At 33.1% G+C, this 11,368-nt stretch overlaps 1 long non-coding RNA gene across 1 annotated transcript; it reads left to right on the top strand.

The window, feature by feature from the left end:
- The first annotated feature begins 5,156 nt into the window (after positions 1-5,156).
- On the top strand, positions 5,157-5,878 carry LOC111700692 (uncharacterized). Its single transcript, XR_002765031.1, has 4 exons — positions 5,157-5,245; positions 5,329-5,462; positions 5,516-5,617; positions 5,741-5,878. It is a non-coding gene; the product is annotated as an uncharacterized LOC111700692 (long non-coding RNA).
- Positions 5,879-11,368: the final 5,490 nt, after the last annotated feature.

Below are 11,368 nucleotides of genomic sequence, written 5' to 3'. Positions count from 1 at the left end.
GACATAATAAGGAAAATGATGCAAATGCCCAGGGGGTTATCCCTAGAATACAGGATACTTTAGAACCCTCCCATGTATTATCAGAGAAATACAGGAGCCTCCTTGGGACTATCCCTAGAATACAGGATACTTTAGAATCCTCCCATGTATTATCAGAGGAATACAGGATACTTTAGAACCCTCCCATGTATTATCAGAAGAATACAGAATACATATACAAACTTAACATAGTATTTTACCATATAGGAACAATACATGTATAGTCACCCTCCATACATAGAATGTTATGCCCGATTCATAACAGTGTCCGTACATAGTTTGTCTAATCTAAATTGTAGAGGATATTGTCGTTTTCCTATGCCAAAATTGTTTACTTTTGTCATTCAGCTCTATTTGTCTCCTTATTTTTTAAAAAACTAAGATTTTAAGGGTTCTCGTTGTGTATCAGACATTGCAATCTCTTCATGGAGGGTCATTTCGGGTCATTTCGTCAAGACCCTTTAAATTATTTATTTTATAATTTCCCGTAGTTTCCCATTCTCTTGAAAATTTCCCGTTTTTCTTTCTTTTCTTTTCCAAATAGTTTTAAACAAAAAGTTTTCGTTTTCTACAGCTTATAATATGTATTAAGGGGCGATTATCCAAAAACTGTCGAAAGTAACCTGAAGTCAAATCCTATAAACCCTGAAGCAATTCCTACTTGACAACTGTTGCACCAGTGTATTATATTTCTTATTTAAACTCCCCCCACCACTACCATAACATGGCTTTCTTATAATATAAATTCAATAAACCCATTTTCATGCTCTTATCCCGCTTTCTTTATTGAATTCCAAGCATCAAGCTTGAATTTGACGAATTTGGTAAAATTCACCGGGTTTGCCACATGCCGCGCAGAGTGTCAAAATACCAGCGTAAAACACTGCTTAAATTCCATGGCTTCAAGAAAATAATATAAAACCTAAGCCTATGTAAATATACAGGGTGATTCAAACGAAATCCCGATTGATTAACCTTCCCCTTTTTTTAAAAAACTTTTTATCCTGTATTTTTTTAGATATTTAGAATAATCACTGATGAGGAACTAAAGAATTGATTGTCACAAACTCTGTTAGATCAAATAATCTATGTGTTAATGTCAAATATAAACACTATCAGGTTGCAAATAACATATAACAAAAAAAGTACAAATTAAGTGTTTAAGAACCTCCAAAAATAGAAGTGGTGGGAATTTTTCCTATTAATTGTAAATATTCAAAGAAAAGGGAAAAATAAAGGAAATAGAAAATTGGAGTTTGTGGCAGAGACTCATTTCCTTGAATGAAAATTTAGCTCAGAGTAGTTCAACTACGTATGACTAAGTTGAAGAGGTTTAAGAGAAGAGGTTCAACTACTTCTCCCTTTTCATCATAAATGTGGTCACAGTATGTTAACTGAACCATCAGAATAGAATAGAAATAGAAATAGAATTTTTTCTCTAAATTTAGAGTTCGGATTCTATGAAAATGGGCGCTCTTGTATGTTAATATCTGGCTGTATCGATTGTACGGAATGTATTTCAATGAATCCTTGAATACCTTCTGTGAATTGAATACGAGAAGAGTAATAAATCTTCGTTCTATCTCCTCTACTCATTACACGCCCCCTTTCCAGTCTAATCAGCTGACATTTCGTAGATTTATGGAACAAACCAAACCAAACCAAACAGTACAGGTGCGTTTCCGGTGGATTTTCTGTTTGCTATATGTATAATTACTCTAAATAACCTCAAAATATAGCTACCAAATATGAGTGTGAGAGAACTGAATTTTAAAAAGTACAAAAATGTTATCCAAAAAAATGAGACACCAAAATTGTGAAGGCTTTAACTTTGGATTGAATAATTTCTTTGATATTTATGTACGAAAAGTATCTTGAAGATTATTATTAATCAAATGTTCAAAAATTTTAATATTTTTTAACTATAAAATTTAATTATCTAAATATTAGGAGTAAATATATAATCTATCAATATATAAGGAATATATAGTGATCAATATTGGAATCGATAAACAATTTATATTTAACATAAATTACGCGGTGATACAAAACTATATCAGGATTAAGTGAAATATATCATATTTTGACGTCAGATATTAGATGAATTATTTTTTCATCTCAACAAATTTGTATAGTGAGAATCGAAAACTTAAGCTTTTTATTTCAATTTAGAAGTTTTTATGTAATAGCTAAATTATAAAACATATGAATAGCTATTTCTTGACAACTTTACCCCCCCCCCCTTCCAACTTAACCGAATCCCCCACCACAAAAAAAAAGACTGTTTCCAATATATTATATTTCCCAAAGGACCTTTGCCCAAAAATGCATTTAGGCTAAAAGGGAAAGATGCCTTCATGTTTTATAAGTTTGGTATCGTTAGGGGACCGAGCGCTGATGCTCTTGAAAAATTGTAAATGTTGGAAATTTGCCACTGAAAAAATAGGATATGGGATCCGGGAAAATGTAGAATATGAAACTTAAAGAAGGGGAAAGAGAAATGAAAGGGGATGGAGAAAAAGAGGCTATGTATGTAAAGAGAAGGCTAAGGATAGGGCTATGTATGTAAAGAGAGGGCTAATGATAGGGCTATGTATGTAAAGAGAAGGGTAAGGATGGGGGCTATGTATGTGAAGAGAAGGGTAAGGATGGGGGCTATGCATGTAGAGAGAAGGGTAACGGGGGGGGAGTGTTGCTTGACATGGGGTGAGGGTGTGGGGGGGCGGCTATGTTTTGCTAATACATTCCAGTTTGACATTTACACTCATTTTAGTGTAGCACACTCATACAATTTTAGTTTTCATTCTCATTCTCATTTCCTTCAAGTTAACCTTCCTCATTCATTTATTCATTCATTTATTCATTCATTTCTCATTCATCCTTTCATTCATTTCTAATTCATTAATTCATTCATTTCTCATTCATTTATTCATTCATGTATTCATTCATTCCTCATTCATTTATTTACGCCAAGAACTAAAGGGACAGTTAACGCTATTTCAAGAGACCCTACATTTGAAGATTACCATTTCCGATTCTTAAATGTACCCTTTACTTGAGTAACAATGGGAAAGATATCGTCGTTTTTCTATCTCAAAACGTGTTTTTCTATCTCAAAACGTGTTTTTCTATCTCAAAACGTGTTTTTCTATCTCAAAACGTCCTTTTCTATCTCAAAACGTGCTTTTCTATCGCAAAACGTGTTTTTCTCTCTCAAAACGTATTTATCTATCTCAAAACGTATTTATCTATCTCAAAACGTGCTTTTCCATCTCAAAACGTCTTTTTCTCTCTGAAAACGTATTTATCTATCTCAAAACGTGTTTTTCTATCGCAAAACGTGTTTTTCTCTCTCAAAACGTAATTATCTATCTCAAAACGTGTTTTTCTATCTCAAAACGTATTTATCTATCTCAAAACGTGTTTTTCAATCTCAAAACGTGTTTTTCTATCGCAAAACGTGTTTTTCTCTCTCAAAAAGTGTTTTTCTATCTCAAAACGTATTTATCTATCTCAAAACGTGTTTTTCTATCTCAAAACGTGTTTTTCTATCGCAAAACGTGTTTTTCTCTCTCAACAAGTGTTTTTCTATCTCAAAACGTATTTATCTATCTCAAAACGTGTTTTTCTATCTCAAAACGTGTTTTTCTATCTCAAAACGTGTTTTTCCATCGCAAAACGTGTTTTTCTCTCTCAAAAAGTGTTTTTCTATCTCAAAACGTATTTATCTATCTCAAAACGTGTTTTTCTATCTCAAAGCGTGTTTTTCTTTCTTAAAACGTGTTTTTCTATCGCAAAACGTGTTTTTCTACCCCTATCCCCTTGCCCTCAACCTCCCCCTTACTTTGAAGATTAATTCCACCCCCCTCCCATTTTTCTTCTTGAAAAAATTTGATCTATATTTTCTTTTTTCTTGCGCTTCAGCGAAGTTCATGCGAAACCCGAAATGTCAGTTCTGACATTTTGGAAATTTTTTGGTATAAAAAGGTCGGAAGGTTATCACTTCTCCACCCCACCCCCCTGGATGTCCTGTCAAAGGCGGGAAAGGAGTGAGAAGGGGGGGGGGGTCAAACCTTCTTAAAATTGTGGAAAATTTACATTTTCTGAAACGGTGAGTCTTGAAGAAAAGAATTTTTTGTCTCTACGCCTAGCTGCATAAATAGACTTAAATGATTTGAAAGTTGCGATTTTTCTAGCAATAGACAAAGTATTTAACAGAGGATGGAATCTTTAAATGATTAAAATTAAATATAAAATGTGGTCTCCCATCTTCAGAAAAGTCCTTTTAGTTAAATACAAACAATAATTTGACAGAGAAAAAAACAAGTTTGAGTTGTTACAGGGAACTGTAAAAGTTTAAAAATTTCCAAACATCATAACGCACAAAGATGTTTATACTTTGCTTGTCTGTCTTGATGTTTATTTGTTTGTATCCAATAAACGTCAAAACCACCTAACCGATCGGGCACAATATGTTGTGGGACCTCACCTGACTAAAGTTTATGGATGATCGAATTTTCAAAAAAATTTTCAAAAAAAGTTTTCCTGTAACAAAAATTCGATTTTTGAAAATTTTGAAAATCCACGAGATTTTAATTATAAAATCCGCAAAAATTGTCGTTTCTTATTTTATTTTACGATGTACACAAAGAGAAAATTTTCATAATTAAAATAGAAGATGGCCGGGCTCAAATCGCCCTAAAAGCCTAAAACTGTGTATATACATATATAGATAATACTGAACAAATTTTGACGGCCATTTTTTAGAGCTCCCTCTGTTTAACAATTTGTCTATGATTTGAAATATTTGGAGAAGAACAAGCTAGGTGTTAGAAATGTTTAGTAAATTAGCGGCAAGCTTCATCTTTGTCGGAATAAAAACAAGAAGATGATATTTAAACTTACATTAAAGGGGGATGAACACAAGAGAAAACTTTACAGAAATTCCTAGCTAATGAATTGATAGATAGATAGATTGATAAATTGATAGATAGATAGATAGATAGATTGATAGATAGATAAATAGCTAGATAGATAGATAGATAGATAGATAGATAGATAGATAGATAGATAGATAGATAGATAGATAGATAGATAGATAGATAGATAGATAGATAGGTTTGACCTGGATAAGAAGGAGACGCTGTACTCTCTGGACCTGTAAACATGAAGCTGTCCTGTTATTGCAGCCATGAGTTATTTACAGGTGTGTTATATCTCACGTACTGCTGTACCGTTGCTGTACATAGTACTCGCAAGCTTGACCATTATCTACTCTAACGTGTTCAGGACTTGAAGGAGAGTGTTGATAGTGAGTTGGAGCTGAAGAGGAGTATGCTGAACCTGGGGTGAGAGCCAGATATTCTCAAACCAGGAAACAGATACCCTCCTGGTCTAGTGAGCTCTGACCAGAACGATAACAGGTGTGTTAAACGATGATTTAAAGTGAATTTAAATCTAATACAAACTATTTAAGGAGTAAACCTTTGGAGATAAGGGGATCTGGTTAAATAAACAGTCTCGTCAAGAAATATACCTTCGTGGACGGTGCTCCACGCACTCAGTCGATGCACCAAATGTAAGCACTCTTTTTAACATATTCGTGTGATTGATTGATTGTAAAATAATGATTAGTTGATGGTTTTGCTTTAAAATTGTTAAATTATATGGAGCTGATTAATATTGTGATTTATTTTTTCAGTTTCCACCGCAAGACGTGCTTTCCTCGTTCCTAGAGTATAAATGAACTGTGGATATTTACAGAAACAAGCGCGTGAGAAATGGGTATGATGACTGAGCCTGCGTCCGGCATTTGGCGTGAAGACCTAATTGAAAATTAGGTGAGAAATGCACAGATAGATAGATAGATAGATAGATAGATAGATAGATAGATATATAGATGAATAGCTAGTTGAATAAATAAATGAATATGAAGGCTTTATTATAGATATATGATTAGGTAACCGAATACATCATTCAAAAGTCAGAAGGATATGTTTAAAAATTTCTTTTTTCAGGGTTCATGTAATGTTGAGCACCCTGTATCCATTCTAGTATGCACCCTCATTGCTATTTATTGGTATTCTCTATGGCCTATTTATTGGTATTCTCTATGGCCTATAAATTTAAAATTCGGTGATGGTGATGGACCAAACCTCTGTAGAGTAAAAGAGTAGATGTTAGTTCCACATTTATTGAAAATTTATTTCGGTCTAGGTTGACCCTTGTCAGATCTTGAGATTGTTTCTTTCACGAATATTAAAAACAAATATTTATATATTCTTAAATTTAGGTTGTACATTTTCTATTGTTTATTAAGATATGTGTATATTATATAAATTTATATACTATCCCCTGGGCTTAAAATTTAGACACAATGGTATCATGACACCATAGTTTCATAAAAATGTTTTAGATATAAATATCTAAAAATATTACTCCTTTTTCCGCAGCTCGATTAACTTTCCTAAGTAAAGATTTTTATAAAGTTACAGACCCCATTAATAAAAGAATTGGTTTCTTTTCTCGTTTCCCTTAAAAGTTTCCGTCTCTAGTATTCTAGCCACTCTAAACCAGAATCCAGACTTCAAATAGGGTTTTAAACTTGGTTTCGTGGCTTGATTCTTTTTTAAGTTTCCCCGCGAATACTCAAGTACTATTAAGCAATTCTGAATTTGGTTTTGTGCCTGGATTCTCTATACAAGTTTCCATCCCCCGTATTGAAGTAATTGCTACTCTAAACCAGTATCCAAGTTTAAACTAAGCGTATTCAACTTTATGAAGAGAAGGTGTCAAATAATTTAGGTATGAATGGGATCCTGATCAGTCCTATCCTTACATATTTAGCCTAATTTTATTATATAACTGAAAGTTTTATCATAACCTTCCCTTTACTATCCTTCCCAACTCTCTTAACCATCCCTTTACTATCCTTCCCAACTCTCTTAACCTTCTCTTTACTATCCTTCCCAACTCTCTTAACCATCCCTTTACTATCCTTCCCAACTCTCTTAACCATCCCCTTTACTAGCCTTTCCAACTCTCTTAACCTTCCCTTTACTATCCTTCCCAACTCTCTTAACCTTCCCTTTACTATCCTTCCCATCTCTCTTAACCTTCCCTTTACTATCCTTCCCATCTATCTTAGCCTTCCCTTTACTCTTCTTCCCATCTCTCTTAACCTTTCCTTAACTATCCTTCCCAACTCTCTTAACCATCCCTTTACTATCCTTCCCAACTCTCTTAACCATCCCTTTACTCTCCTTCCCAACTCTCTTTCCCATCCCTTTACTATCTTTCCCAACTCTCTTAACCATCCCCTACTATCCTTCCCAAATTTCTCTTTACCCTATCCCAACCCTTCCTCAATTTTCTTCATTACCCCCCCTTCTCTTATACCCCCCCCCCTCCCTTCTCTTCTCCCCTCTCCTCCCTCTTTTCTGCTCCTCTTCTCCCACTGTGAATTAGAGGTCCCACGCTCTCAAGAAAAAATCGATCAAGAAAATTTTTGCCAATTACTTCTTAAAAACCAATGCTAACAAAAAGGGCTTTATAGTGCTGAAATGTACATGTAAAAGGCTACAGAAAAGCATAAGTAAGTTAGGGCTGTAAAATCTAAGCCCAAGGTGTTGCGACACTTCAAAGTCAATCCTGTATTAAAAATTGATGAGCTCATCATCCTCCTTCTCCCCTATACACTTCCTCATCAAATTACTTCAATCTAATGCTTTCTATAAATAATTATGATTTGTTTCCAAGTAAAATATCAACCGTTGAAACCACATTTGTGCTGTGTTGAATGAAGTTCAATAATTTGTCTAGATTTCGGGGAAATTTATTGCAAAACAATCCTTTTTTAACAAGTTCTTTACACTTCCTGGTTTCTGAGAATTATGATTTTCCTTCATCTGCCTTATATAGTGCCTTGTGATCAGGCCGATATTTGTTTTAAAGGATTTGAGTATTTGCAACAAACTTAAATTTTATAATTCCTATATATTTAAAGCCTAATGGTGTAAACCTTTCAAATTTCAAACTTAGATTATTTCATCTAACAGCATTCAAATTGGGTTGCAAACATATATGGATTATAACATTTGAGTTTGTAATGAATTATACATTATTCATTTATAAATAAAAAAATTTAAACAAATTATTTTCTTTAATTATTTTTTTGGTTGCCTACAAAACCCCCTGGCCACATATGAGTGTCTACGAAAAATGTCAGCCCATTCGGTTCAGCCGTTTGCCTGGCTATAGTCAACATATATATGAATGTCTTGTTTTATTTATAGAAAGACAACTAGGGCACGCACCTCTGACCCTTTAGTAAAAGTAAATTCAACCTAAAGTCTGACCGCGTCAACCTTGTTACACCGGTTAGTCCCATTGAGTGTCTGCTTCATTCACCCAATGTCCGGGCGATACAGTACAAACTGGGACCGGAAAGGTTGACCCGGCTAGGAAATTCAAATGTACTACGGCTGCCCGTGAGGGTTATGTATAGTTTGAAAAGGAGCGAATAAAACATTAAACTTATTTTAAACAATCCTCACTTGGGTTCCATCGTTGCATGATCCAAACCTGGACAAGGATTTACCGGTAATTTTACTGCATACACATTTACTCGTACCTGCCCGTCTAGTTCACCCAGTGTGAAGTATAGACCCAGCGCGCTTTATGCAAAAATATAGGCTGGCCGGATACATGTGTTCTAACTGTCTGGGGGAAAAAGGAATTTTTTTAAGAAAAAATATACCCTGCAAAAAGATTTGAATGTTTCACGTTATTAGGCCACATGAACATTTTTGTTTTAATTTGAGAAGATTTTTTGTTGATGTTAGTACACACGTTGAGTTATATTAAAATCATATTCTGGGTTCAATTATACGTTAAAGTGCTGGGCTTGTTGCTTCAAATTTTGGAAAATAAACATTTTTCTCCTTTTGACATGTTCTGAAAAAGGGTGTAATTAAAAAAATGTCTGGTTTTTGTTGTAGTTTCTAGGATAAGCCCTGAGTGTGTGTATAGGATAGGTGTCACTAAATATAAAACAAACTTAGAGATAAAATCTCTAAAATAATTCTTTTGAGGATTTGATTGATTTTTTCCCATCCTTATCTTTCCGTTTTTGTATTTTATCAGAAACACAATTGGCATATCCCCTTCCCCCCTCCCAGTTTTCCAACCGATGACAAGAAACCCCTAAACCCCCTGGGGTTTTCAAGAAATCTTGTCAATTTCATCTTTTTTATCTAAGTTCGGTATCTAGGTCTGCGCCCCTTTGCACATTATGTGAAACTCTACTACAGTTCACCTTACTGGACTCTAATCCAAGGAAAATTCGATCAAAATGCCGCCACAAAATTTAAAATAATAATGAAAACCACAAAATGATTTAAATCTAAATTTTAAATTAATATTTTAATTTATTTTTAAAATTTTTAAAAGTGTCGGAATTAAAGCGGCAAGGTTCCAAGGTAATAAGCGGGCAGATCACATTTTGGAGAGTAAAAAGGTTTGTGGATAATGTTAATCTTAAACACCTAACTATCTCGATATCCAATTAAGGCACTTTAGAATTTGAGGATTCCCTCACTTATAGCTTTCCCTGCTGGTACTGACTATTTTGTGATATCTCGATGGTATTCAATTATTCCTCAGATCTGCGTCAGATGAAGAACAATGCTTGAACCCGAGATTCACAACACTAGTTCAATTCTTGGAATGAGCTAAAGCCTGTATAGATAAGACGAGATGTGTAAAGGTATTTCAAACTTTAAAAATAATGTTGTGGCTTTATACTTTACTTCATTAGTTTCTTTAACCAAGAACGAGAGCTGTTAATCTTTATGGTTAAAATTTTAAAATCCTAATAAAAATTTTAATAAAACTTTAAACATATCAAAACTGTCTCTTCTGTAAAAGGTTGCTTTTATTAAACTTTGCAGTATTAGTAAGTGAAAAAAAGGAAAAACTAATTATATAAGAACCGGTAAATTTAACACGTTGATTCGTTTTAGAAGGTGGGTGTTGTTCTTTAACCCCTGGTCTCTGATCCCCCCCAACTCCTGATCTGGGTTTCTCCTTACTAGTTGTATAGTCTCACACCGTCATGTGTATTATTTCAAGATATAGCATTCAAACAGCTATGCTAGCTATATCCTTTTGCTATACTAAATAGAAGAAAATATTATTTGTAACAATATTGTACATTTACATATACATGTTTTTTTATTTTCTGACAATTTTGTAAATTTAAAAGATATTTAGCAATAAACGTTATTATTATTATTATTATTAAGATAAGCATTATTGCTGTTTGTAAATATTCGCAGAGTTTTGTTAAACCTTTAAAAAAATTTAAAAACTCTTAAATAACTCTGTGAAAATGAATGACAATGTTTACATTAATTCTCCCAACCCCCTCAAATGTGTCAATAAACTCGAACCTTACCACTTAGGCACCGTTTTTTTTTTATTAATACTCCATCAGGCATGGAAAGGACTAACCAGGGCGATTGTTTTCAGTTTCATCCATTTTAAATTAAATCGTGTTATTCATCAACCTTTAAACTTCCAACTTGGATTCATATATTTTATTTTAAAAGCGAATGAAAGTATAAAAGTGAAAACGCAAAAACTTTTTTTTTTATTGATCAAATTGTAATCGAAAGTCATAGTTTGCTGTGGCACTGACAGAACTAGCTCACTCTTTTTTGTGCTGATAAAGTTTCCGTGGAGACCCTTTTAGTTTTATCTATATGTCTAACAATACAATTTTAACATTTAAATTTAACATCTATATTTGTAACTGTTATGCTAATCAATAAACATATTTGAGCGTGTACGTTCCTGAGGTATTTTTGTTCTGATGACTCCTGAAGTCCTTAGCAAATCTAGAATTTTAATTCCGCAACCCAGATCTCAAAATTCAAACATTCAAAAAAAATTTTTTTTTGAAAAAATCAAAACTCTCACTTTAACTCCTAAAATTTTTACCACACTGAGATCAAAATACTGAAGCAGTAAATAACACTTTTAGAATTTTTGATTTTAAACAAAACCTAAAAACCTATTCCCCCAATATCTTTACTACCTAATGTTATAGACCTTTGATTGAAAAAAATTGATGTTTCAAACTTTGATATTTCAAACTTTAATATTTTAAACTTTGATATTTAAAATTTTGATATTTCAAACTTTGATATTTCAAAATTTAATATTTTGAACTTTAATATTTCAAATTTTGATATTTCAAACTTTAATATTTCAAACTTTGATATTTCAAACTTTAATATTTCAAACTTTGATATTTCAAACTTTGATA

The sequence above is a fragment of the Eurytemora carolleeae genome, unplaced genomic scaffold, assembly GCF_000591075.1.
Source record: "Eurytemora carolleeae unplaced genomic scaffold, Eaff_2.0 scaffold413, whole genome shotgun sequence".
NCBI classification, from domain to species: domain Eukaryota; kingdom Metazoa; phylum Arthropoda; class Copepoda; order Calanoida; family Temoridae; genus Eurytemora; species Eurytemora carolleeae.
The sequence above is the reverse complement of the archived record's forward strand: the minus strand, read 5'-3'. Positions and strand labels throughout refer to the sequence as shown.